At 40.9% G+C, this 24,779-nt stretch overlaps 1 protein-coding gene across 6 annotated transcripts in view; it reads left to right on the forward strand.

Moving 5' to 3' along the window:
* The window catches only part of Foxp1 (forkhead box P1), a 340,880-nt gene that overhangs the window by 110,780 nt on the left and 205,321 nt on the right, over nucleotides 1-24,779 (forward strand). The window lies entirely within an intron of this gene.

Below are 24,779 nucleotides of genomic sequence, written 5' to 3' on the forward strand. Positions count from 1 at the left end.
GTATGGCTAGTAAAGATCTTCTCCCAATCCGTGGGCTTTCTATTGATCTTGCTAGCTATGTCATTTGCCCTGCAGAAGCTCTGCAACTTTATGCAGTCCCATTTGTCCAACCTTTCTTTGATTTGTTGTGTTTCCGGGTCTCTATTCAAAAAATTTCAGCCTAACTCATACTCTGTAATGAAGTGAGTCACAGTTATAGTTGTCAAGATGACATTCTGGACATCATCTTCCAGTGCCTTCATTGGGTAGGTTCTGAGTGTCAGGCATTGTACCAAACCGCAGACTAGACCAGGAATTGGCAAATGATGACCCCCAAGCCAAACCTGGCCTGCCCTCTACTATTGCTCAGTCCAGGTATGTTGAGACATGGCTAAACCCCTTGCCTACCATGTGTTGTCTGTGGCTGTTCTGCAGTCATAGCTGGCCAGGGGAGTTGTTGTGACAGAAATCATATGGCCACAAATTTTATGATGTACATCATCTGACTCTTCCAAAAAACAAAGTTAAGGGATTAATGAATTAAAGAATTAATCATTATTCATGACAAATTGAGAACATTTTTTATCCTTCTCTAAGTTATCCATAGACGTATGTATAAATTGAAGACTGGTTTACAGTCTCCAGAATGATAATAATTGGGAGTAGTCAGCATATGTCCATTGTTTCTAATCACTTACCTGATGATGCTCAGATTAGGTGTCTATAGATCATTGTTGCAAAATAGAATTCTCAGCAAGACTACTAAAGCAGGAAATGGAGGTTAGAATACACTTAATGACTCAGTTTCCTAGCCCTGGCTACCTTACCTTAAAAAATAAACACATAAAATTGTAGCATATGTTATTGAGCATGGTAGCTCAAACCTGTTAATTCTAGCTACTTGGGAGGCAGAGAGCAGGCCATCATGGTTCAAGGCCAACCTGGAGATAAAAGTTCTTAAGACTCCATCTCAGTCAATGGCTGAGCATAGTGGTTCACATCTGTCATCTCAAGTACAATGGTGAGGCACAGTGGCCCATGCTTGTCATCCCAAGTGACATAAGAAAACACAAATAGGAGGATCACTGTCTACTCTAGCCCAGGCAGACGGCAAGACAAAGAGTGCATAACCTAATTGTGGGCCAATAAGTTATAAACACACACATTGATGGATAGATAAGATTAATCCATAGATCAGTGAAAATATTCCAGAGGAGAGAAATTTATATTTAAACTTGGAATTTTTTGAAGAACATGGTAAAATCAGAAAACAGTAACTCAGTATGTGAACATCTGCTGATTTCTTATAATCCTTCCAGTCAGGAGATAATGCATGGGAGGTAAAAGCAGAGTTTTATGCCTTTGACTTTTGACTTTGATAAACTGCCCAAAAGATGTGTCTTTGACACTTTTAATTTTGTGATAAGCAAGGCTGGTTCTGGAGGCATAGGGCGAATCAAGGTCTGGATGTGACAGACAATAGCATCTGAGTTTACTGGTCTGTAGGAAGTGGTCCAGGGCCAGTACCTGAGTCGATGATTTCAAGATTAGATGAGGGCTGACAAAGTCTGCTTAATTGATTGGTGGTATCTATATTTCACATGCCTTTATAATGTATTTTAGATCATTTACCCTTATTATGGCCATAAGAACTGAAACCGTAATACCTAATTTAAAAAGAGTTGTTACATTTGAAGACATTTGCTCAACCTGGTTATTTATGAACTGGCAAGTATTTCCCAGGAGATAATCTTGGTCTTTCTTGTACTTTCTCCCTTCCAAAGCCCTTCTCCTTTCCTTCCTTCTTTCTCAATTTTCTTTTTTCTTGTCAAGTGATTTATTATCTCCTCTCTAATATTGTCATTCTTAAATTCTGCCAGCTTATGGTCCCATCTTTTGTGAATTTCATGAGAACCGAGCAAATTCGCTCTGAAAAATTATATGTGTGCATATACATATATATGTTTGTGTTTGCATACAGAATTTTGTAATTAAAATTTTATATACAGCTTCACGCATCCTCCTCCCTCCCAAAAGCATTATACAGTCTACGTTATATAGATGTTAGATATGCAAAGTGGTTTGATGTTTTTGACAAATGTTTCTAGACATTAGTTATAATCAATTGATATTATTAGTAACCTAATTCTCCTTTGCAGAAGGTGTGCCTCTTGGTTCTAAATATTTCAGTATGTTTACCTAAAGTGTTCCAAGTATAGTGCTGTCAGTTAGCTCTGACGAAAACTCTGGAAAAGTAAGGTCATGTCAAGCAGTCCATATTAAAACCAAACCCCACAGCTACTCTCGAACTTTCCTCCTTACAAGCTATAAATCAGCAGGAAGATCAGCAAAGATGATAATAAGTGATATCTATAGTATACACAGTACAGGCATCCCCTCGTGATGTGATCTGGTTTTGTGGGCCCCAACATGGCCCCTTTAACTTTTAAGAGGCTTCACATACTTGGATTCAAGGACATAATCTTGTTGAGATGTTAGATAGCATTCTTCAGTGGTCCTCAAAGGCTTTGTCTATAGAGATTTTTAAGGCAATTTTCTATCAAGGTCTATTCTGTAGATCTGGGGTAGTAGGACTCAAGTATTTGCATTTCTGATCATTGTTGGCTGGAGGACCATTTTGTTGTTATTGTTTGGTGTGTGTGTGTGTGTGTGTGTGTGTGTGTGTGTGTGTGTGTGTGTGTGTGTGTGTGTGTGTGTGTGTGTGTGTGTGCGTGCTGGTCCTGGAGTTTTCACTCAGGGACTGGGAGCCATCCCTAACTTCTTTTGCTCAAGGCTGGCACTCTACCACTTGAGCCACAACTCCACTTTGGCTTTTTTGTTGGTTAATTAGATAGAAGCAGCTCAGAGAGTTTCCTGCTTAGGCTGGCTTCAAACTGTGCTCTTCAAATCTCAGTCTCCTGAGTAGCTAGGATTATAGGCCTGAGCCACCAGTGTCCAGCTGGAGGGCCACTTATGAGCAATCATTGGCAGAGAGGCTGAGTGTGTGGAGCCAGTATGTGGGTCCATGTAACAGCTCCACCACTCACTAGGCAACTGGAATACCAGTAATTTCTCAGTGCCTCAGTTTATACATTTACCTAATGAGGATTCTGTTAGCATTTATTATTCTGAGTATAGCATGAAATCCTCAGAAGATTGTGCAGCACATGTCCATGGTCTTGAGACATTGGCTGTGGCTCTTTCTTGTACCATCATCATCATCATCACCATCATCATTAGGAACTTAACAGGATTGGTGTGAGTCAGACCTTGTGGTAGCTTTTTATGAAATGAACAATTAAAGCCTTACTAAATCAATGTTAGAAGAAGGGTTAAATAAGTAGTAAATCAATGTTAGAAGAAGGGTTAAATAAGTGTACACAGACACACTTTTAAATGTATGCAAATTTTCACCTACTGCTTATCTGCTTAATGGTGTTGTCTGTCTGCCTTACTCTTTCTCTTTCTCCTCTTTCTCGCTCTGTCTCTGTTTCTCTCTCTATCTGATTTCTACCGTGAATTTTGACAAACACTGATTATTGTTATCTCACCTTGGTAAATTGCAACTAAAATCAGTCCTTGGTTAATACAAGCACTGGAGATGGGAAAGGAGCACAACTGGGTTTTTTGTTTTTGTTTTCTAGATTTTCTGCAGTTGTCCATCCTATGTTTCCACATCTGTGTGCAGTGTCTCCCAGCCTGCAGTCAGTTGTGTGTAGGTCTTCACTGTTTACCCAGTGCGTGTTTCTGCTTGGCTAGTTTCACTGCGTTGGGGAGCTGGGAAAGGCCGGAAGGACATTCTATTGGAAGTACTTTGGAATTGTCTGGCAGAAGGTTGGAAACCTACCTCCCAATAGTTCCTCTGTGAATAACATTGGGAAAGTCTTGCTGTCTCTCTGGGCCTTACTTTTTTTTTCATCTGTGAAATAGAGCAATAGAGCTAGAACCTTCTTAGTTAATATAATCACCTCTGCAGTCAGCTCTTTGAATTTTGCACATTGCTTCCATCTTTTCTTAGCATCCGGGGCAGATGCTAAGTTCTTAGGGACCAAAATGTGGAGTCCCTGTGGGTGTGATGTTGTTTCTGAGGACTGGACCCTGTTTTAGGTCACCCATCCAACTGTTATTACCTTAGGACATTGCAACCATCTCTGTCAGAGACCTTCTGGGAGAAACATCATCTATGAAGACAGGAATTATGGTTCCTTCCTTTATCCAGATGATGGATTGTAATCAGTGCATAGTCCTTATCTGACCATTGAACTCTTCATTTTGAAACTTCCCTTGACATGAAGACTGCAGGGACCCCATTCTTGTAGACAATTAGTGCCCCAATTTACCATTTTAGTAAAGAAAACACATGCCTTAATCAATACAGAATTTCTTCTCCATACCTACCAGCAATGTTACCAAAGGGGCCTGTGCACAAATGTTTTAGATTTGGAGACAGAGTTAAGGACTCAGTCTGCCTACAGAATCTGAATTGAATCAGGGTTTTATTTCAGATAAAATCTTTGGGGCTCATAACTTTAAAAACACAACTTTTACTGGCATTACGCAATTTGCCATGGGTCATTTAGCAAAATGTTTGTATATGTAAGTCCAGGTTCTTCTTTTTTTAAAAAAAAAAATAGGGAAGGGTGGAGAGTAGGGATTGGATTTTGCTAAAATCCAGGTGGCGTTTCAGTTTATATTTAATTTTAATTGGAAATCAAATACAGGCAAGGGAGAAAAAAAATCCACCATGTTTTCTTTACTAAGAGTATCCATTGGGGAGAGGAAAGGCATTGCCAGCTAAGTTTTAAGAAACAGCTTTAAAAAAAAATTGGCGTATCTTTTTGTTCTGGCTAAATTCTTATGCCCGCATTTTTTTAAGCATTTAAGTTTTTACACATGGCAGTGATTTTTCTGTGTCAATGCCCCTTGCTATTCTCCATTTGTATTTTTCGTGGAATGAGTATCTAGAAGTAGGAGCACAATAATAACACGCTGTACAGAACCTGTTGCTTTCCTGCTCTGTCTGGTGGATCAATCGACTGACATAATTTATGCTTCTTGTGGCTCATGTTGATTTCTAGAGGGGGGGAGGAAGTTTCAAAAGGAATAAGAATGAGAAATCTTTTTGTCTAAACCAGACTTTTAGAAACTCGTCAGGTTTTATAAAATGTAAGTGCGTTTTATAATAGGCCCGTACAATTTGGTAGAAAGATGGTGGCTGCCAATGTCAACAGCATATCCCCATGTGCATTGCCAGCTCTGTGTAGGGACTGGGTATCATCCAGAGGTTTTTGTTGTTTTGTTTTGTTTTGATTATGCAGGTACTCAGGGCCTCCCATTCTCACTGGGCTCTTTTGTACGTGGTTGGTACTTCACCATTTGAACTGCAGTTCTACTTCTGGCTTGTTGATGGTTAATTAAGGGATAAAGAGCCTCATGGACTTCCCTGCCTACTCTGCTTTGAACTGGCATCCTCCTCAGATCTCAGCCTCTTCAGTGGCTAGCATTACTGGCCTGGCTTCTTGGAGTTTGACAGCCGACTGTAAGCAAGGAAGCTGAAGCATTGGGGTTCTGAAAGATCTGAAAGGGGCCTCCAGCATGGAAGCCATTTCAGATTTCTGTCTCCTTGGACTAGTTGGGGGGGGGGAATACTCCTGCTTAGAAATGGGAAGTCTGGGTTTATTAATTAAACTGCAGTGAATCAGCTGTGAGCAGTAGGTACAGTAGGTGTTTTATAGACTAATTAAAAGCAGCCAATCTGGGCTTGAGAATTCTTTATAGCTCTTATGTTGGACATGTAGAACCAGAGGACTTCAACAGCAGGCTTTGTCCAGGTCCCCCAAACAGCTGTCATAGACTGACAGGCCTAGGGAAATACCTTCTGTGTTTTCTTAATATTATGTAACAGACTTGAACCCTTTTTCCCAACTAACCAAAAAAAAAAAAGTATTTGGATCAAATATTTGTAGTACCTTGTGTTTCTTGAGGAAATTATTCACCAAACCTCTCTGATTAATGAATTTGTTCTTTTGAAGCAGCCACAGTAACTTTTGTTGTTATAATATCTGGGACGAGTGGATTATTTTGCTTTAAGAGCGATTAGTTCTGTTGACAAAATGTCCTTTGCTCTCCGAGTGGTATTTTGTATTCATGTTTCTGTGGCCCACCCTGCTTTGGTCAGATTGAACACCATTCCAGTCAATAAAAAACAACTGGTGAGCACAGTAAACAAAAGATAGGCCACATGAAGGACTCATGGTGAGAACTGTTAAAGAGTCATAACCTCCAAGTCAAAGTGCGTACATTTCCCTCACAGCAAAGGCATTTGTTTGTTTCTGGGTTAGGAAAGAAACTTTAACCTTCATGGCTGATTTTGCAAAGTTGGAAGATGGCACCAAGTTTTTGCTTTACCATGAAATCAATGCCTGTTGGTCAGTGTTCTGGATCAGCATAAAAGCCCAAGTGCCAGCCTAGAAAGGAGCTTTTTAGTCTCTTTCTTTCTCACCTTTAAGAACAAGCTGGCAGCTCTGCTTTTGGCAGGAATAGTGGAGCCGGCTGAAAAGCAATCTTACTGGAAGAAAGAAAAGTTGTAGTTTGCAAATCTCTCACTTTGGGCTGCTTGTTTGACAGGCAAAGAGCCTTAGTTCCTGGAAGGTGTCACCAAGGCCATAACTGCATTGTCGTTGCAAGAAAAAGACATACTTAGTGGGCCAAAGAAGAAAATCAAGTGATTTTTGCTCCCCAGTAAGAGCAGCCGAAGGAGATTCATATTCAAGGAGGCTCATCTGCTTTCCTCCTCTGAGCCTGAGTATGGCAGCCAGGGTCTTATGCATGTTGGATAGGTGCTCTACCACTAAGCTAGCCCCTTGATTTTATGAGTCAGGGTCTCCCTATGTTGTTTAGACGACCTCCATTCCCAAGAACTAGGATTACAGACATATACCATTGTACCTAGTTCCACAACCTTGTGAAAGTTTGTAATAGGTCCCTCTTCTTCTTTACGGACCAGAAACCCTTCTGAAAGATTCCATTGGACCTTGTCCCCTTCTAATAATTCTTTCTTATGTTAAATGTTGATTAATTTTTTTCAAATCTCTACCTCCAGTAGGAATGATGAAACATGGCTTCAAACTGTCCCTTTAGAATACATTTATGTATTTGCACCTGTGGCTTTCTGTATTCTCAATTCTCCTTATTCTTCCTACTCCTCACCCCATGTCCCTCAGTGTGTGTGTGTGTGTGTGAGAGAGAGAGAGAGAGAGAGAGAGAGAGAGAGAATGATATTTCAGTCACTCTCCTTTTATTGTCTCTGTAGAGTCATAGAATTTTTAGAATTCTTTGCATGATCCAGCTTCACATTAGATGGATGAAAAAACTTAGCACAGACAAAATAAAGGCTTTGCCTTGTGGTTAGCGTTTACGTGGATGCCCCTAATGTGTTTAGAAACAGTCTTAGAGGGAATGATGTGGACCCTATCTTGGTCCGTTGGGGTGTACAGTCAGCAACACGCGTCCTGGAGGCACAACACCATCTATAACAGTGCCACACGGAGTGGGCACCTGCACAACTGCATGTGTGCACACACTCACATGCACCTCCACCTTCGCAATTTTATTGTCAGCTGTTGGGATGTGGTTATGCTCTTCACAGTAACCTTTCTTGAGCCAGGACTAGCAGAATGGAAGCTCAAATGTTAGGTTGTGTAATTTTTTCTTTTCCTTTCCTGTCACAATACTCTGTATGAAAATAGCTGGCTATGATATGGCTGTGTGCCAGTAAGACTTTGAACAGAAAAAGGACTGGATGTGGCCCTGGGGCCTGTCCTAGCCCATATGTAGATCTTGACTCAAGAAAACTATTTTTGTGTCAGCTGGTGGGGAAGTTCTCCCACTGGTCACATGATGCCTTAAAATCCTCCCCTCCCCCTTGCTATATATATATATATATATATATATATATATATATATATATACACATATATATATACACACACACACACGCACACACACGCACACACACACACACACACTTAACACTTTCTTTTTAAAGGAAAAAAAAGCAGAATTTCCCAGTGTCATCTTCCCTGCCATGGTTTGTTTCCCAATTCTCATTCCTCAAAGCCTGGTTCACTGTGGTTATCCCACATTTTCCTACGTGCTGCCGGGAAGGCAGCTGAATCTTTCTAGAACACGCCAGCCAGCAGTCCCCTGTGAAATGACTTCACCCCTCTCTCCTGCTCTCTGTCTTCTCATTATCAGCTGCCATTCCTTACTAGTCAGTCTTCACCAACTTTCCTGTTACCCTCACATGCCAGTGTCATTTTAAAATTGCTTTCCACTGGGCATATCCTTTATAATCCCAGCTGCTCAGGAGGCTGAGATAGAAGAATCACTGGAGTCATAGAGCTCAAGTCCAGCCCGGGCAAGATCCTGTCTATGGAAAAAGATGCCTTTCATGGGATCTCTTAAGTGTAATGTGTAGTATGTTTACATCGGCCTGGGCCTGCTCCGCTTTCTCCATAGTTTTAGTAAAAAGACCTCTATCTCTTTGAAGCTTGTAATTATTTTAAAGGCAAGAGTAAAGGTTAAAAAAAGTGGTCTTCTTTTGGTTTTGAATGAAAACCTTTCCTATTATGGAGTGTGGGTGGTTTGATGGTGAAGCAAAAAAGAGATGGACACTTTGAGCCGGAGGAAGTAAAGTTGCGTATCTGTCTTTTCCCTCACAGACCTTGTCAGTTCTTTGCAACTCTTTAGGGATACTGACTCATGTTCTTAGGCAATGGATGGGAAACTGCTCCTTTGGTAGAGAAAAAGGGGACCTTCAGGCCAAGAAGGGGGGCAATGATTTCTCAAGTTTGCAAATGCACAATTGCAACTCTGGCCTGAGAACACCGATGCGGTGTCTGGCAGCCTACGTGACGCGCTTACCGTGGCTTGTGCTCGGATGAGAGGCCGCCCTGTCCCACTGGGCCTCTGGATTCTAGTGCTTCAACAAAGCTGGCGCTGCCTCTGTGTTATGCATCTTCAAAATGACTCCCAACGCTGATACAGTCTCTGTAGGATGTCTGTGTGTTTTTGCTTTGTTCTAGTACTTTGGTGGAGAACGGATACCTTATCAAATGCCCTGCTTGAGAACTTAGGAGTGAACTTTTGCCACCTCTGCCCTAAGAGACCATCTCAGACCCCCTGGGTGCCAGTTCCTGGCCTCCACTGTTGGACTTTAAAATGTATATGAACCGTTGGAGGTCTTCGGCTGTGCTCTAACTGTCCCTCCCACTCCCCCTCTCCTGGGATGCAAACTTAACTATGATAGAATGACACCTCTATTAGTCTCAGAGCTTTGTATCTCATTGGCTAACACTTGGCACTACTCTCTGACATTGAGGGATCTATGTGTGGTGGAGGATCTCTGCTGGGTCAAGCCAGCTTCTTGTGATGATGGTTCATGCAAAGGGCCACCTGAGACGTGAGCCATTGCTCCCATGGAACCCTGCTTCCCTTCCCACAGAGTCACTGGGCTTCAGTGACTTTGTACTCCTGCACTGTGTGGCTTGTGTGTCTCATCTCCTCAGTGTTCTTTCCAGTGAGGTTTCTGAGGGGGTATTCTCTTCACCTTCAGCATGTGAGCCTAAAGGAAGATTCTCTTTGGGCTGGGGTGTGTGTGATTCAAGTGGTAGGAAGCCTGCCTAGCAAATACAAGGCCCTGAATGAGTTCAGACCCCTGGGAAGGAAGGAAGAAAGGGAGGGAGGGAGAGAAGGAGGGGAAGGGGAAGGAAACGAGAAATTATCTTTGTATGGCAATAAGCCAGGCGGATCCACTTTAAAAAATATGTGCTATTTTTTTCTCTTAGTTTTAGAATAAACTAGAAATCAGGCTGTGTTGTAGATAATTAGTTTTTGATCCCTATACAGAATGAAATTCTAAGCAACCCATAAAATTTCAAAGCAGCAAGTGAAAATGAATCAAGTAGAAAGAGGGAGGGAAGGTAGGCAGAGATGTTGAACACAGGACCAGTCAACAAAGGGGGTGCAACACTCCTTATGTGAGAAAGACTGGAGTCTATACCCACTACCTTCTGGCTCAGTGCGTCAGCACAGTCCATAGCCTCCATTTCCTCCATGTAAAATAAGGTTCACAAGGAGCGCCCTGCCCAGCCAAAGGGTGCTAGAGGAAACAAATGAAACATCACCAGTCAATGTACTTGGTAAGCGGTGAAACGCTGGGCGCATGGAAGTCGTCACCATTGTTAGATGTGGTTTCAATCACATCTCCTTCTTTGAGGCTTTCAATCCCAAACCCTGTGGATTTCCCTGGGCCACCCAGGCTTCCTGAGTGTGGTGACTTGGTCCCTGAGTAATTCTTTATATAACCAACAAATCCCTTAAAGGCAGACATCCCTCTGTGTTTCTCAAGTTTGAATATTTATTCTCTTTCTTTAGTATGATAAGTTTTAAAACAAAAAGGCAGGTGGGCAGTGCTGGTTCATGTTTGTCATTGTAGCTACTCAGGAGGTGGAGATCTGAGAATGCTGGTTCAAAGTCAGCCCAGGCAGACAAATTGGAGAGACTCGTGTTTTCAATTAACTAATAAAAGCTGGAAGTGGAGGAGTAGCTTAAGTGGGAAAGAGTGACAGTCTCGAGCTGAAAAAGCTAACTAAGAAGAGTTCAGGGACCTGAGTTCAAGACCCGGTACCAGCCCAGAAAGAGAAGAAATGAAAAAGAAAGAAAGAGGCAAAAGAAAAGAGAAAGCAAAAGGCATTGGATGTAGAGTTCGTTTCTCTTTATAGAAATAAGAGAAAGCTAACCTAAGGCTTCAAACAAAGCCAGGCCCCAGGTCCTGACATACAGGAAGCTAACATGAGGTTTGACAGGAAGCCCAGGACTTGGGTTGTTACTTATCAAGGAGTATTTGCTGTTGGCCTTAGTATAATAATGTTAATGAGATTATTAGGTAGGGGACATTTTCAATAAATAATTGATAAGGATTAGAAAGTGCCTTTTCTGCAAATAAACTTCAGAATAATTAATATTCATGGGCTCTGTTTGTCAACAGAAAAATATGTAAATGAAGCGCGGGTCCTCTCCGCAAAGTCCTGTTGTGGAGGACATCTGTGAGACAGGGGTTAAGAAAGGAGAGATTCTGACCCCCAACCCTGGGTGTGGCGCCACCACATAGCACACCTTTGCGTGCATATTTTACCATCACTCTCTCCTGTCTGCAAGAAGCTCTAAAATTGGGTTTCTCATCGGCTTTGGTTAGAAGGTATGCAGAACTGAAGGGTAGTAAGATACCAGGCAGGTTGCTTAATGCAGAAGCAGTGTACACAGTCACTTTGATTTCTGATTTCTAATCTGCACGCACACTCTGGGTAATAGATGACACCGCTCATTCAGTACTTTAACTTCAAAGCAGAGAGAAGGCCTGGATGACAAGGCCGGGAGCGGGAATACAAAAATACTAACAACACAAGGGAGAATGCCTGTTTACGGGATTGCATTTGTTAGCACGCTTTCCTCAGATATTGTTCCCCCAGGAATAGCGAGGAGATGAACAGCGCGAACAATGATTTAACATCTGAAAATGGTACTTAAAGAGTTTCTGTCTGCTAGTAATGTGATGAAGGCTTCTGAAGGGAACCTGGGGACTTCATTTCTTCTATTTATCTATATGTCTCTCTGGTTTTAGTCAGCGGTAATTGCATATTTAACCCCTCAAATAGCTTTAACCCTTTCGGTGCTGACTTGGTACCCTGCACAAAACGTATTTTCATCTCAGCAAAGACAGACATGCAGAGTCCCTGCCAAAAATTACTTAAGTGAATTTTTCAAAAGAAAACCTAGTGAGTGGGCATTTGTTTAGAGATGGATGGTTGGAATGGATGGAAGGAAAGGAAGGAATGCTAGAGCATTTTGCAGTTGACTAGAGAGAGACAAACACACATTAACCTTCGTCTTTGGAAAGGGGTCAGTGAAACAAACAAAGGGGAAGAAGAATACAAATGGAAAGAGCACACATAAAAGAAAAAAATGACCGAAGCTACCAGTTTTTGTTTTGAATTCATTGAGGCTGGAGCTGAGAAAGCAAAAAGTAGACGCGGCGGACTGACGCTGGAGACGGGCTGAAGAGCTAGAGGATGGATTCATCTCTTGCATCAACAATATGGTTTTCTCAATTACTGCTCGTTCCGGGAGGCCTGCTTAACAGCTTCTGCGAAACAAATATTAACACAAATTGTATAATTACATCAAAATCCCAAATTCCTCAAAGAGGCAAACAGCTCAGAATCGGAGAGCAATAAAACATCCTATAGTCAAAAGCATTGCACTCCAAGGGAACCCTCAGCCTGGATCCGAGCGACGTTCACAGTTTATTTTCATGGTATTTAAATTATGATACCAGTGGGTATTTTTAATTAGTGTGCACTTGTCTCCATAAGCCATGTTGGCAAATTTGACTCATTCATACCGTAGTTGCTGTAAAAGAGGCCAGCACAGCCTGCAGGAATTAAAATTAAAAGTTCCTGCAAGCTGTTGTCGACATGACCATATCTCATTAACTTTAAAAATGGAGATTATTTGCCTGAAAGCCTGGCTAGCAGTAATCAAATATTAGGCCCAACGGAGTGTGTGTGTGTGTGTGTGTGTGTGTGTGTGGTAGGGGGGTTGCATCATTGTATCATTGTTGTGATATATACCACTAAGTGTTTCTCAGTTCACTTGAAATAGCAGTATAAGATTTTTGTTTTGACAAAAGCAATAGGAAAGAGAAATACAGACATATGGCCCTGAAAGTGTTATTAGGATAGTTTTATTTTAGATTAAGACACATTATTTACTAGGTTTGCTGAAGATAAATATGGTTTGCTGATTCCTAGTTCTTTACCCATTAAGGATACAAATTAATTATCCAGACCACCACCTTTGATTTGATCAAAGTTTTAAGTATTGGACACAGAACCTGTCTCCTGATGATCTTTTTCCTTATTTTACTGGTTAATTGGCATGTATCTGAAATTTGTACATTGGATTCATCCCATTGTTTTCACTAAATATGATTAAAGAGGCTGTAAAATTGTCGGTAAAATGACCCAAAATAGAAGTGCTTTCTTACTCCTCTACTCTTAAATTAGCTTAATATTTGAATTTGTTATCTGAAGTAAAAATCCCCTTGCTTTCCTTTATTTATATTTTTTTTCAAATTTTGCCAGTAATTAAGGAGTCTATGTTGAAAACCTAAAGTTACTCAAATGAGGTAGAAACCGCGTTTCTTCAGATCTTGTTTTATATTTTCAAATGCACAAAGGAATATTTGTAATGCATAAGGGTACATTGTAAGATGAAGATATATTTGAGGAGGGAGCGAAGAAAAAAAAAGATGCAGTTAAACAAAAGCTAGGAGATAAAGTCTAACGCCTTTTTATGTCTTTGAACTGAGAGCTTGCTCTGCATTTTACTGAAGGAACAAGAGGCTGCAATGTACGTAACTGTTTTTTGCATTAGACTCTCCCTGGAGGTAGCAGAAAAATATCATGTCCCTGCATGAAATGCGGATGTGAAATCTACCAGAAAGAAATATTTATGACCATTTTATGCTTGATTAGGCTTGGATGACATCTGTTAGAAGACAGGGACTGGACAAAGAGAGAGACGCTTGGGGGCAAATGTTAACGGAGTTGTTTAGACAACGCTAGGGCAGAGGCGTCCATTTACTGCCAGGCAAAACACAGGAATTGTGTTAGGCGGAGTGCAGCTGACAAGCATGGCTGGGATGGGGACCCTGGAAACTGAGTCGATGAAACCATCACACACAGCTGTTGACAGTCACCGTGCTTCTCTCTGTATGAAGAGGTATCTGCATAGACCCTCATCCACTCCCTTCCGGGGAGCTGGCTTCTCCATAAAGTTGCATAAATATGACTCAGCCATAAAAGGCAAATGGTCCTCACTTTCTCCCAGTGACTTTTCCTATGTGGATTTAGCCATACCAGAAACATTATATTTCTCAATGAAAGAATTCACCAAGTCACACTTACCTCTGTACCCTGCTACTGCCAACTTACCTAAGTGTCCCCTGATAGTTTAAAAAAAAAAAAGTAGAACCTTTGGTTCTGTAGAAACCTTTTTTTCACTTTAAACAGTGCAAATGTTTGCCTAAAACAAACGAAAAAACCCACCAAGTTTTACAGCCCTGGCAAGCATTTTATCAATTGTTAAACATTTCTGTATTCAAGTGAGAAGTGTTGGTATCTAGGAATGGCTTTCCCCAGAGTAGAGGTACGAGCAGTCATTTGGTTCTGGTTCTCATCCCAGCTGCTTTTCCTGTAAATTTTCTGTCTGGAATGCTGATGGGAAATGTTATTTTGTTTTTGTTTGCAGCAGTTCTGTTGTTTTGATTTTGTCTGAGTTGTATGGAAAACAGTACGTCACTTAGAGTGGGTGTTTTGTCTATCGGCCATTTGGTCACTGCACGTATATTTCTCATACTTATTCCATGATGACAAGGGAACCAAAAAGGCATAATTTTCCACTTGAATTTTTTTCTCTCCAGTTTAATAATAGAGAGAGAGAGAAAAAAAGAACGCGAAGTTAATAGATTTAGCAGTTTGATGGTGCTCACAATGTGATAGCTGACTTTAGGGTTTTATTTTCTTTCTTTTTCATTCCTTGTGGTTAGGGAGGTATGTAGGCGAAGGTCAGATTAATGCATATATCAGTTTCTATAATAAACTGCATGTGGATAGCATTTCACATTTTGCATAGAGTTGTGAAATGTTGTAATTTAAGTAGGAAAATGCATAAAAGGATAATAAACAACCTTAACATCATTCTTATGATTAGCCAGAGGTACTCTTTCCCTGGTTTTAGGCCACATGTAACAAAACCTCTACCAGCAAACCTATTTTAATTACAAAGATTCAAAATGAAATTTGGATGAAAACCTAGAATATGAGTCTCGGAGAATAACTTGGGGCTGTTTACTGGCTGTGTTTGGTCTTGCTTTATCTGCAATCATGTTCACCATTTGCAATGGCGAGGAGCATATCGCAAGGGTGTAGAAGTTAGCTCTACAAGTAAGTAATTTTTGGTGTAATACAAAAACATAAAGTGGAAGCGATGATTAATTTTTCAATTTCTTTCTGCAGATATCTAATCATTGTACCCAAGGACTGCCAAAGGCACCTATTAAAGATTTAAAATGCAAGAGGAAGGTAGAATCCAAAAGATGGGACTTGGGATTAAATAATGTAAAATCACTGCAGGGCAGTGGTGAAGTAGAAGTTATTGGCACAATAAGAGATTTTCCTAGAGTTCCCCCTGCCCCAAATCCACTTAAAATAGTGACATCGACTTACACAAAGTGTCACAGGGGTGACATTAATAAAATTATAATGGGTGAAATCATGATACCAGTTTCCTCTTTCAAACATAGACTTACACCCTAACAATGATAATAAATAAATAACAACAGATTAGCAGAAGACCTCAAGAAAAATCCCAAGTGCACGCTCAGTGCCTGAAATATTGCCCTCTTATTAAAGGATTTTGCAGTGTTCCACTGACAAACGCTGCTTCCTCCCCGAAGATTTCAGCCTTCGATGGGGGAAATGCAGTGCGTTGCAGGTCACCTGTGTCTGTACAGCGTGGTTTTCTTCAAATCAAGGGAACTTTTATAATCCTGAAAGAAGGGACATCGCTGCCTTGGTATATAAAAGCTGTCAGTAAGGTCCAGCCGGGCTTCTCCAAGCTCTGCCGTTCTGTCTTTATCACTTTGCTCAGCTCCTCATAATAACATCTTCATCTGAGATTGCGGTGGCACAGGGGAGCTGCATTTGTTGATCAAATTTGGCTGGATAGCACTGTGATCTCGTATCCTGAAGTGCGGAGATGTGCCTGGAATATGTAAGTGCAAAGCCGGCCTCTTGATTGATTGATTCTGCCTGTCACAGAACAAGATAACCGGATCAGTAAATACCCTGTGCACTTCAACATCATCTCCACAATCAAAAGTGAGGGCATCATGGGGCTTCAAGAGACCAGGGCATGCTGGGAAATGCACACATTTCAGAAGGATCGCCAGGAACGTATAGATGTATGCACACACAAACACACACAAACACAAAGAGAAGAATTTTCTTTGTGTGTGGCTTCCTCCAAGGGAACAGCATCACAGGAGTATTTTTTTTCTTCTTCTCTGAGTTTAGAATGCTTCCTTGTTATTTATAAAAGTAGAGTTTATTTTGCAACTGTCACCTAGGAGGTGTTGAGCATTTACCATAAAAAAAAGAAAAAGAAAAAGATGTCATTTGGGTTTTGTTTACAGAGGAGATTGAGAATGCAGATTGGGGAAATTGAGTGAGACCAGAGATCAGGAGTGGTCTCAAGCACAAAAGGAGCTTGCACCCAAGATTTGCTCCTATTAAAAATAAACTTTTTGTTTAAACAGATGGGCCAAACACATGTAAACAAGTTGTTTAAACTTTTACGAAATTCCCAGGGAGCGCCTTTCAAAATTAGCACGGGTTGCCAGATTTGGTGTTTAAAGACACAAAGAGTTCAAGAAAAGTTGAAGGAAGAGAGCTGGGGGGATGATGAGGACCAGGATGTGGGCTGTTGATAGATTACTAGGTGTCATACGTTAGTCCTGGTCATGTCTTTAATGACGTTTACTCCCGTCTTGCTGAAGTTGTCTCTTCCTCCCATAAGATGATAAGTTCCTTGAAGATAGGAGCTGACATTTCTTTCTTACCTGTATGTCCTAATTTTTCTGGGAGTCTGCCCTATATGTGGAACAAGTTAATGAAAGAAGGGAAGAGCATTGCACTTTCTTAAGTATATCTCAAGCGATTTGTCTCCAGAAGTGGAGTACGTGTGATAACTTAAGAGTTTATTGTCTGAGGAACTTAATTGTTTTCTTTATGTCAGGCGATCCAGTGGGCCTCCCTTGGTCCCCTGCCTGCTGAGTTGAAGATTCAGATCAGATGCTGAAACAAAGCATTTCCATGGCCACTGAATGAATACAGTGAACTTGGCAGAAATGTTACTTCTCTTTCTCACACCCAGAGCCACAACTCCTAGAAGCTCCTTGCCTACCTCAGCCATGGATTTCCACAGATCTCAGTGTGGAACCTGGCATTCCATACAGACCTCTGGTTTGCTCAGATGCCTCTGGGGTGGGTGATGTCTAGACCATGCTAGCAGAGGTGTTTTTTAATTTTTCCCCCTTCTGTTTTGTTTGGCTTGAGTCTCAACCAACCCCTTTCTTCTCCTGTAGTTTTGTCCAAATGTACCACCACATGGCCAATTTAAGGTAAGGAGAGGCTTAGAAGCAATCATTAAGTCAAGAAACTTCTGTCTCTGAAAAAAAAAAGAAAAGAAAAGAAAATCTCCTGTAGAGGTGTGCATTAGTTAAACATTTCAACAGAGATTTTTTATATAGCGAAACCAGCTCTCTACTTAAGAAAGAATTATTGCCACTTTTGAAATGTCTGGTTAGTCCTTTGTGACTTACTTATTTTTTATTCGAAATGATTAAAAATGCCTTCTGGCAGAATTGGCCTCCTTTCTTAATTTTTTGAATATAAAGAAAGCTTAAATGAGTTTAACGTTCTTGAAGCAAAAAAAAAATTTTTTTGTGAGGTGCTGAAGATTTTAAAGAAGTCATTCTGGGAAACAGGTTTTGATACTTTTTTTTTTCTCAAAAAAAAAGTAGCATTCCCCTTCAATTTGTGCAAGCTATTCCTAGTAACATTTTATAAAATCATTTTCTTTTCAGGGCGTGTTTTATTTCCTTTCCATCCCTTTCAGGAAAGAGAAAGTGTTTTATTGGATATTTTTGTTTCAGTCCTTGTTTCCATTATTTTTGCCAAAATTCATGGGAGTTCACTTTCCGTTTAAATGCCTGAAATATTCCTTGAAGAATCTGCATTGTGGGACAGCTAGGGAAAACGCTATGTAAATTGGTTTAAGAAAAAAAAAAGTACAGTTGTTACTCTGGTCATCATAACCATGAACTTTTTTTCCTTTACTTAGAATATTATTGTAATCATTTCAAGCGTAATAGGCTGGAGGTGGGATTAGGGGAGCTCAATCATTTGAATTTGAAACTCAAAGAAAAATTCATTTGCTGTCGATTGTATTAGAGAGAATATCTTAAGTTTCCAAAGGAAGAAAGTAAGCTTCACTTATTTCAGAACAGAAATGGTCAGAAGATTTGTTATTGAAAACAACAAACTAAAACTACTGTTGTGAAGCAGTCTGTATGTGGTGTGTGTGTAGTGTGTGTGTGTGTGTGTGTGTGTGTGTGTGTGTGTGTGTGTGTGTGTGTGTGCAGTAATTGTAGTAATCTTAAGCAGAAGGTTTTGGTGAAAATAACATTTCCTAGTTTGTGAGCAGACTTTTTATATAAATACGTTGGACTTGGGAATTAATATGAGATGGTTTCTATTCTGATGCTATATCCTGTTTCTAGCAATGGGTGTGTTGTCTGCTTTAGCATAACTGTACTTGTATTACTTTTAAATCTCGCATTCCGAGTTCATAGGCGGCATCCATCTCTATTTCTGGCCCTTGTGTGAAACAAAACCATTTGTGATAAGCCACTCGTACTTCTGAATCAAACATTCCTGCTTCATTTGGGGATGATATTTAGAGAATTTTATAGACAGAACCCAGGTTGATCCTTGACCTTCCGCAGCCACCAAGAGAGACCATTTTTAACTATTGCTTGTGGGCTACTATCTGACTTTTTGAATGTCATGGGAGACATTTTAAAAAAACTGATTGAAATTGGGCAGGTGCTTGGGATTAGTGCAAATTCTTCCAACTATGATACTTGTTTGTTTTGGCTGGCCTCTATGGCAAGACTGACACGTTTGTATGAAACTTGGAATATTACACATCCGAATGATGGACTAAACAATGCATGGTTTTATTGTTGTTTTTTCCTGGCTTCTTCTGCAAGGTCAGAAAACAGAATAGACAAGTTTCAACATGGTCACCCAGGCTTGGTCATGAATGGCCAGATTTCTTGATGGTGCTGTAAAAATTAGCCATTGAGTAGCGACCACATTTGCTATGCAAGCAAGTTAATAAAATGTTTTACTGGTGGATGAACCCTTATATGAGGTAGTCTGTTTGTCCTGTGTTTCAACTACCTTAGTCACAGCCAAAAAAGCAATTGTCTACTACATATTTCAAACAGATGCTGAGGGGTAGGAAGGGTGACTAGAATTCACAGCAATAAAATCCTACTCACTAAACTGCCTTGAAGGAAGTGAACTCATAAAATTCTTGCTGCTGACTTATTTGTCCAGTCCTTTGAAGTCTATAACATTAATTTAGCCAACAAATCGTTGGCACCTCAACTTTTCGCTGAACTATGAAGGCCCATGAAAAACATACATTGGATGTCTCTGGAAAGGTGGATTCTATAAGTGGATCTGATCGAGTGAATCATTTTCATTGAAACCGCTCTAGTGTGTCTTCAGAGTTCTCTGACTTAGAAACCATTGCATTTGAGTTTCTATTAATTTGTGCAGATGATTTAGGAAATCTCCTGTAGATGGAACATCGACTTGCTCTCTCTAGCTTCTCTGCTTTACACTGATACATCCAATAATGAATGGGAAGAGACATGGATGGTACCTGGAAGAATGATGCTGGTAGTAAATACAATAGTAAATGCTTCCAGGAAGACTTTATGAAATATGCAAAATAAAAATGGAGACATGTCCCTTCAACAAAGTACCCCATGGCTAAAAGATCAGTAGACAAAGGCTCCTCCCTCATTTATCCGTGGCATTCAAGAGGCATTTTATCCCAGGAAACTTTGAGAGGCTCTTCTATTGATGGGGGCAATAGATGAGTTGGAAGTTGCTCATTTCTTAATCTTCCCAACATAGCAGAATTCCTACTCTCATCCTTCCATCCTTTCCTGTTCCTTAAAGCTTTGAAATGATATTCTTTTTAAAAAGCTCAGAAGAGATGGCAAAGAAAGAGGAACTGAATACCAAATGTGCCAAGTAATCAAAAGGATGTGGTCCTTTCATTCATTTTCCTGTTCTCTTCCTTCTCCTCCTCCTCATTCCTGGGTGTTTGAACTTGAGGCTTCAGATAGGCATTTTACTGCTTGAACCATGCCCTCAGCCTTTTCTTGACTTTCTTGTTTTTTGGATAGTGTCTTGAGCTTTTTTTGGCCCAGGGCTGGCTTCAGGCTGATGCTATTGTCTATGACTGGACATAACAGCTGGTATTATAGGTATGTTCCACCATACCCAGCACTGGCCCTGGCCTGTGAGTATGAGGACTTCCCTCACTGTAGAAGCAAGGGTACTTCTTCTGCACATTTGTGGTTAGCTGGGATTACCTTAGATGGATTTGCTTATAATTTATTTTGCTAACAACAGTAAATTCGGATAGAATTTTGTTTCTTCTCTGCTATATTCCTGGTGCCTGGTATGTTTTAGGAACTCAATAAATACCTAATTGGAATAAGCAGGTATTTCCAAAATCTCAACTATGTTTATAGTGGACATGTTAATGGGGCTGGCTCCCTTTTAAGGTAGACCAGAACTTCTGAAAGGATCCCATTGATGATGCTATTTCAAAAGAGGTTAAGAACAAAGGCTGTGGGAAGCAATGGTTAATCAGAATTCCAAGCTAGTATTTTAGTTGCAATTGTCCTAGTATTTTGGCCAGGTTTCAGTTAGCTAAGTATCTCTTATACCCTATAATTTAGTATATAGTTTCAGCTTTCCAAATAATGGCTTGGTAGTGGTAAATGTTGTTTAACTTTCTAATTCAGAGGAGCTACCTGTTCAGTAGAATTTCTGAAATTGCAAGCGATGATTGAAATCAGGTTAAAAAGCACTTAAGGTACATTTAGCTATATGTTTGGCATCAACTTGGATCAGCCTGTGGCTATCATCATTCTTTGTGAATCTGAACCATAAACTATAGGAAGAGATTTTTCTCATCTTGTCTAGAACTACAACTTCCCTTTCCTAAGTGAGTCTTTCCCTTTGGGATAAACAATGCATTGATCTTTTAGTTACTCTGATCTGTAATCTTTCTGTTTCCATTTAGTCCTGTTGGTTACGAGATGTGTAGTAGTTCTTCTGACTATTCAATTTCCTTGACAGATGTTTTACTGTGATATTAAGTCATGCAGAGATGATCAGAACTACCCCAACAGATCTCTATGTCCATTGATTTTCCATATACTACATCTCACAACATGATTTTTCTCCATAAGTCACAAGTGTGATGATGATAGTGTTTCTACCAACACCAATCTAAGTCCCTTGGCTTGCTCTGTGACCCAAGAGATGACTGAAAGTAGCCACACCTTCTTTTCCATTCATTTAATCAAGAGCAGGAGGAGTCAGCCAGACACTGGTTACTCACACTTGTAATCCCAGCTACTCAGGATACTGAGATATTCGGATTGCAATTCAGAATCAGCCCAGACAGGAAAATGTATGAGACCCCTTTATTTCCAATTTACAAGCAGCAAGCTAGAATTGGACCAGTAGAGTGCCAGCCTTGAGCAAGGGCTCTGAGCTCAAGGTTGAGTATGAGCATACACACACACACAAAGAGGATGAGTCTGAGTCCTTTCTCACATTGACTAGGTGCAGCTCTTTTGGTGGAATGTTGTGGGAAGTGACATTGTATCAGCTCCAGGACTGGCAGCTTTTTCTTCTCTGGAAACATGGTTGCCCTTGGTGTATAAGGAAGCTCCAGCTAATTGGCTGGTGAAGCCATGCGGAGAGAAGATGGGGGGAAGGTTCAAGAGACTGACAGACCAATGGAAAAATAACTGCGTTATCCACATGTTAATGGGCGCAGCTGAAGATATTTGCATAAGCAATTCCCTTACCTTCTTAGTCCTAGAACCACTACTGAGCCTAGCTCATCGCTTGACTTGGGAGAAAAAGCAAAGTGTACTTTGTTGAGTTTTAGGGTGGTTTGCTAGAAAACAATGAGTAACTGAAGAAAGAATCTTAGGAACCATGCCTCAGTTTACCCTTCAGTTATTACTCTGTGTTTTCTTAGACCTTCCTAAGATAACAGCCAAGTCTAACTCATAAATGCATAAAAAAGATCAGTGCTTCCCTTTGCTCCACCCCACTCAGACATGTCAGATGCCTTAAAGTCAGTCAGCCTTTTTGTAAGACTTTCCCAAGACCCTCATGACTCAGTGACTTCTAACCCTTTTGAGATGGTGGAATTCAAGCTCCATTGACACGACATTGAGCTAGGCTCTTGGTTGCCTGCCGTTGTGTGCCCCAGAATGAGACATCTTGGTCAATGATGGGCATGTGTACCATGCTGCCCTGTGTCTGTCTGTCTTAGATTCTAGTAAGTGTTCTCAGTGATGTCCTCGCAGTCGGATCACCAAGCCCTGCATTCATTTCTCAGATCAACTCTCGTGGTTAAGTGACTCATGACTCTTTTCTAAGTCATATTCAATATGTGGATTAGTGTCTACCGGTGTGAAATAAATGTGACTGATTTCCTAAGTCTCGTTTAGGTTTGCATATTCTGGAACAGAGCTCCCAAATAGAATATTCGATGGTATTGGATATGTTCAGCTTTCTCTATTGTTCTTGAAGTAACCAGAAGCTATTGAGGACCATAGCAAGTGCATCATGGCAAAGAACTGACTTCACTTTGAGTTACCATTAAATTTAAATTGTGACTTGTGACTCTTTGCTGTCACTCCGGGTAATATGCTTATGGACTTCCCTGGTTCTAAAATAGAAGTAACTATTTTCTCTTAATACCTACAAAATTTAGTTCTTGGTTTTCTTTCTTTCTCTTTCCATGTTTTCTTTTTGTTGTTATTATAACGGTGATGTACTGAGGGGTTACAGTTCCATAAGTCAGGTAAAGAGTGCATTTCTTTTTGGACAGTGTCACCCCTTCCCTCACTTCTCTTTTAGTTTTTGAGACAAGGTTTCGCTATGGAGCCCAGGCTGGCCTCAAATTCAGGATCCTCCTACATCTGCCTCCCGAGTGCTGGGGTTAAAGGCATGCTTGGCTTCGTGCTTGATTTTCTCACAAGAGTCTCAGAACTTGATTTTTAGCACCACAGATTCAAATGACCCAGTGGCTGAAATTTCCCCATTTTCTGACTTTCCTCATCTTAATTTTATTTAAATTTTAGAATCCTTATGCCTAACAAAATGGGTGCCAAGCTTACTTTTTCTTTGGGGATCTAAATCATCCTTACTTTTGATCAGAAGCAGAGACCAATAGCCTGGTTGATCTAGAGTTGCTTCTTCTTCGTTTTATTTTTTTTTTAAACCAACTCCAGTAGATTTAACTCAGGGGGGAAAATATAACCACAAACTACCCACCCAGCAGTGTCAATTGAAAACCAGCCGGGTGGCACACGCATCTCAGTGCAGTGGGAACGGAGCCGCCTTCGGCCCTTTGGCTGATTGGGGACACAGTAGAGATATTGTGAAATTACATTTTTTATTGGGTCTCCAGCCTTCTGAAGTAAATGCCTCTTCTTGAAGGAAGTGAAGAGAATCCTGTGTTCAGCTTGAACTTGGGACATGCGCAAGACAGCTTCCGGCTCCATCTATAATTTAGCAGAATTGGAATTTGAGGGTTTGTTGCATTTGGGCTAATTTCCCTTGTGAGCATAATTATGTTAATCAGGGTTTCCTTTCTGTTGCTTATGTTTACTGAATCTGTGGAAACCTTGTCACTGTTGTATCACATTGTGACATAATGTCATTGGCACAGTCCCCCATGTGCATCTTGGTAGATCTTGAATTTGTGTTTTGCTCCTGCCGGGCAGGAAGTGCAATGTGAATATAACCTTGCTGCATCTTATGACCCCAAAGTGAAAAGATCACAGAAAGAGCTGCTGAAGGAAGGTCACTTTTTCTCCATTTCCCCTCAGCATTCCCAGTCTAGGCTATTTGTTGTCACCGAGCCCTTCCAGGAAAAGCCATCCTCAGCATCCCTTGATGGGGTGTCTGGTCAAGACCTCCCTCAATTCCCTTGCTGCCTCTCCTCCCCCTGCTACAATGGAAGACCACTTTCTCTGTCCTCCCTGGTTATAGAAAATAAAGTGTTGGCCTCTCCTTTGTATAAAACCCATCATAGACTTAAAGGCAGTTGTTAAGCCGCCCCTTGGCCTTCAGCTTTTCAGGCTAAACCATCATAACCCGTGTAACCTTTCCTCAGAGGCCCGTTTCCCTTCCTCTCCATCATTATGTCTGCTGTCTCTAGATTCGCCCCCACCATTTACAGCTTTCTGAAAAGACAGAGAAAGGAGGCCCTGTAGACATTGCTCCGTGCTCCGGCCGATTTTTGAAGTATGCAGTTAAGGTTTTCTTTTAATTTTGAACTGCTCTTCCAACTATTTATTTCCCTATCTGTGCTCACCTTTCTTGACCTAATGTGTTTGTACTTTTTATTATCTTTCCTTCCCTCTCCCCTCCCCACCCCCCACCGTATGGTTCCTGGGGCTTGAACACAGGTCCTGGATGCTGTCCCTGAGCTTTTGTGTTCAAAGCTAGTGCTCTACCATTTGAGCCACAGCTCCACTTCCAACTCTTCGATAGTTAATTGGAGATAAAAGTCTCATGGGCTTTCTTACCTGAGGCAGCTTTGAACTGTGATCCTCAGATCTCAGCCTCATGAGTAGCTAGGTTTCCAGGTGTGAGCCACCAGCAGATTGTCAGCCTTGCCTGCCTGCCTGCCTGCCTGCCTTCCTTCCTTCCTTCCTTCCTTCCTTCCTTCCTTCCTTCCTTCCTTCCTTCCTTCCTTCCTTCCTTCCT

Source organism: Dipodomys ordii, unplaced genomic scaffold, assembly GCF_000151885.1.
Source record: "Dipodomys ordii isolate 6190 unplaced genomic scaffold, Dord_2.0 Scaffold12, whole genome shotgun sequence".
Classification (NCBI taxonomy): Eukaryota; Metazoa; Chordata; class Mammalia; order Rodentia; family Heteromyidae; genus Dipodomys; species Dipodomys ordii.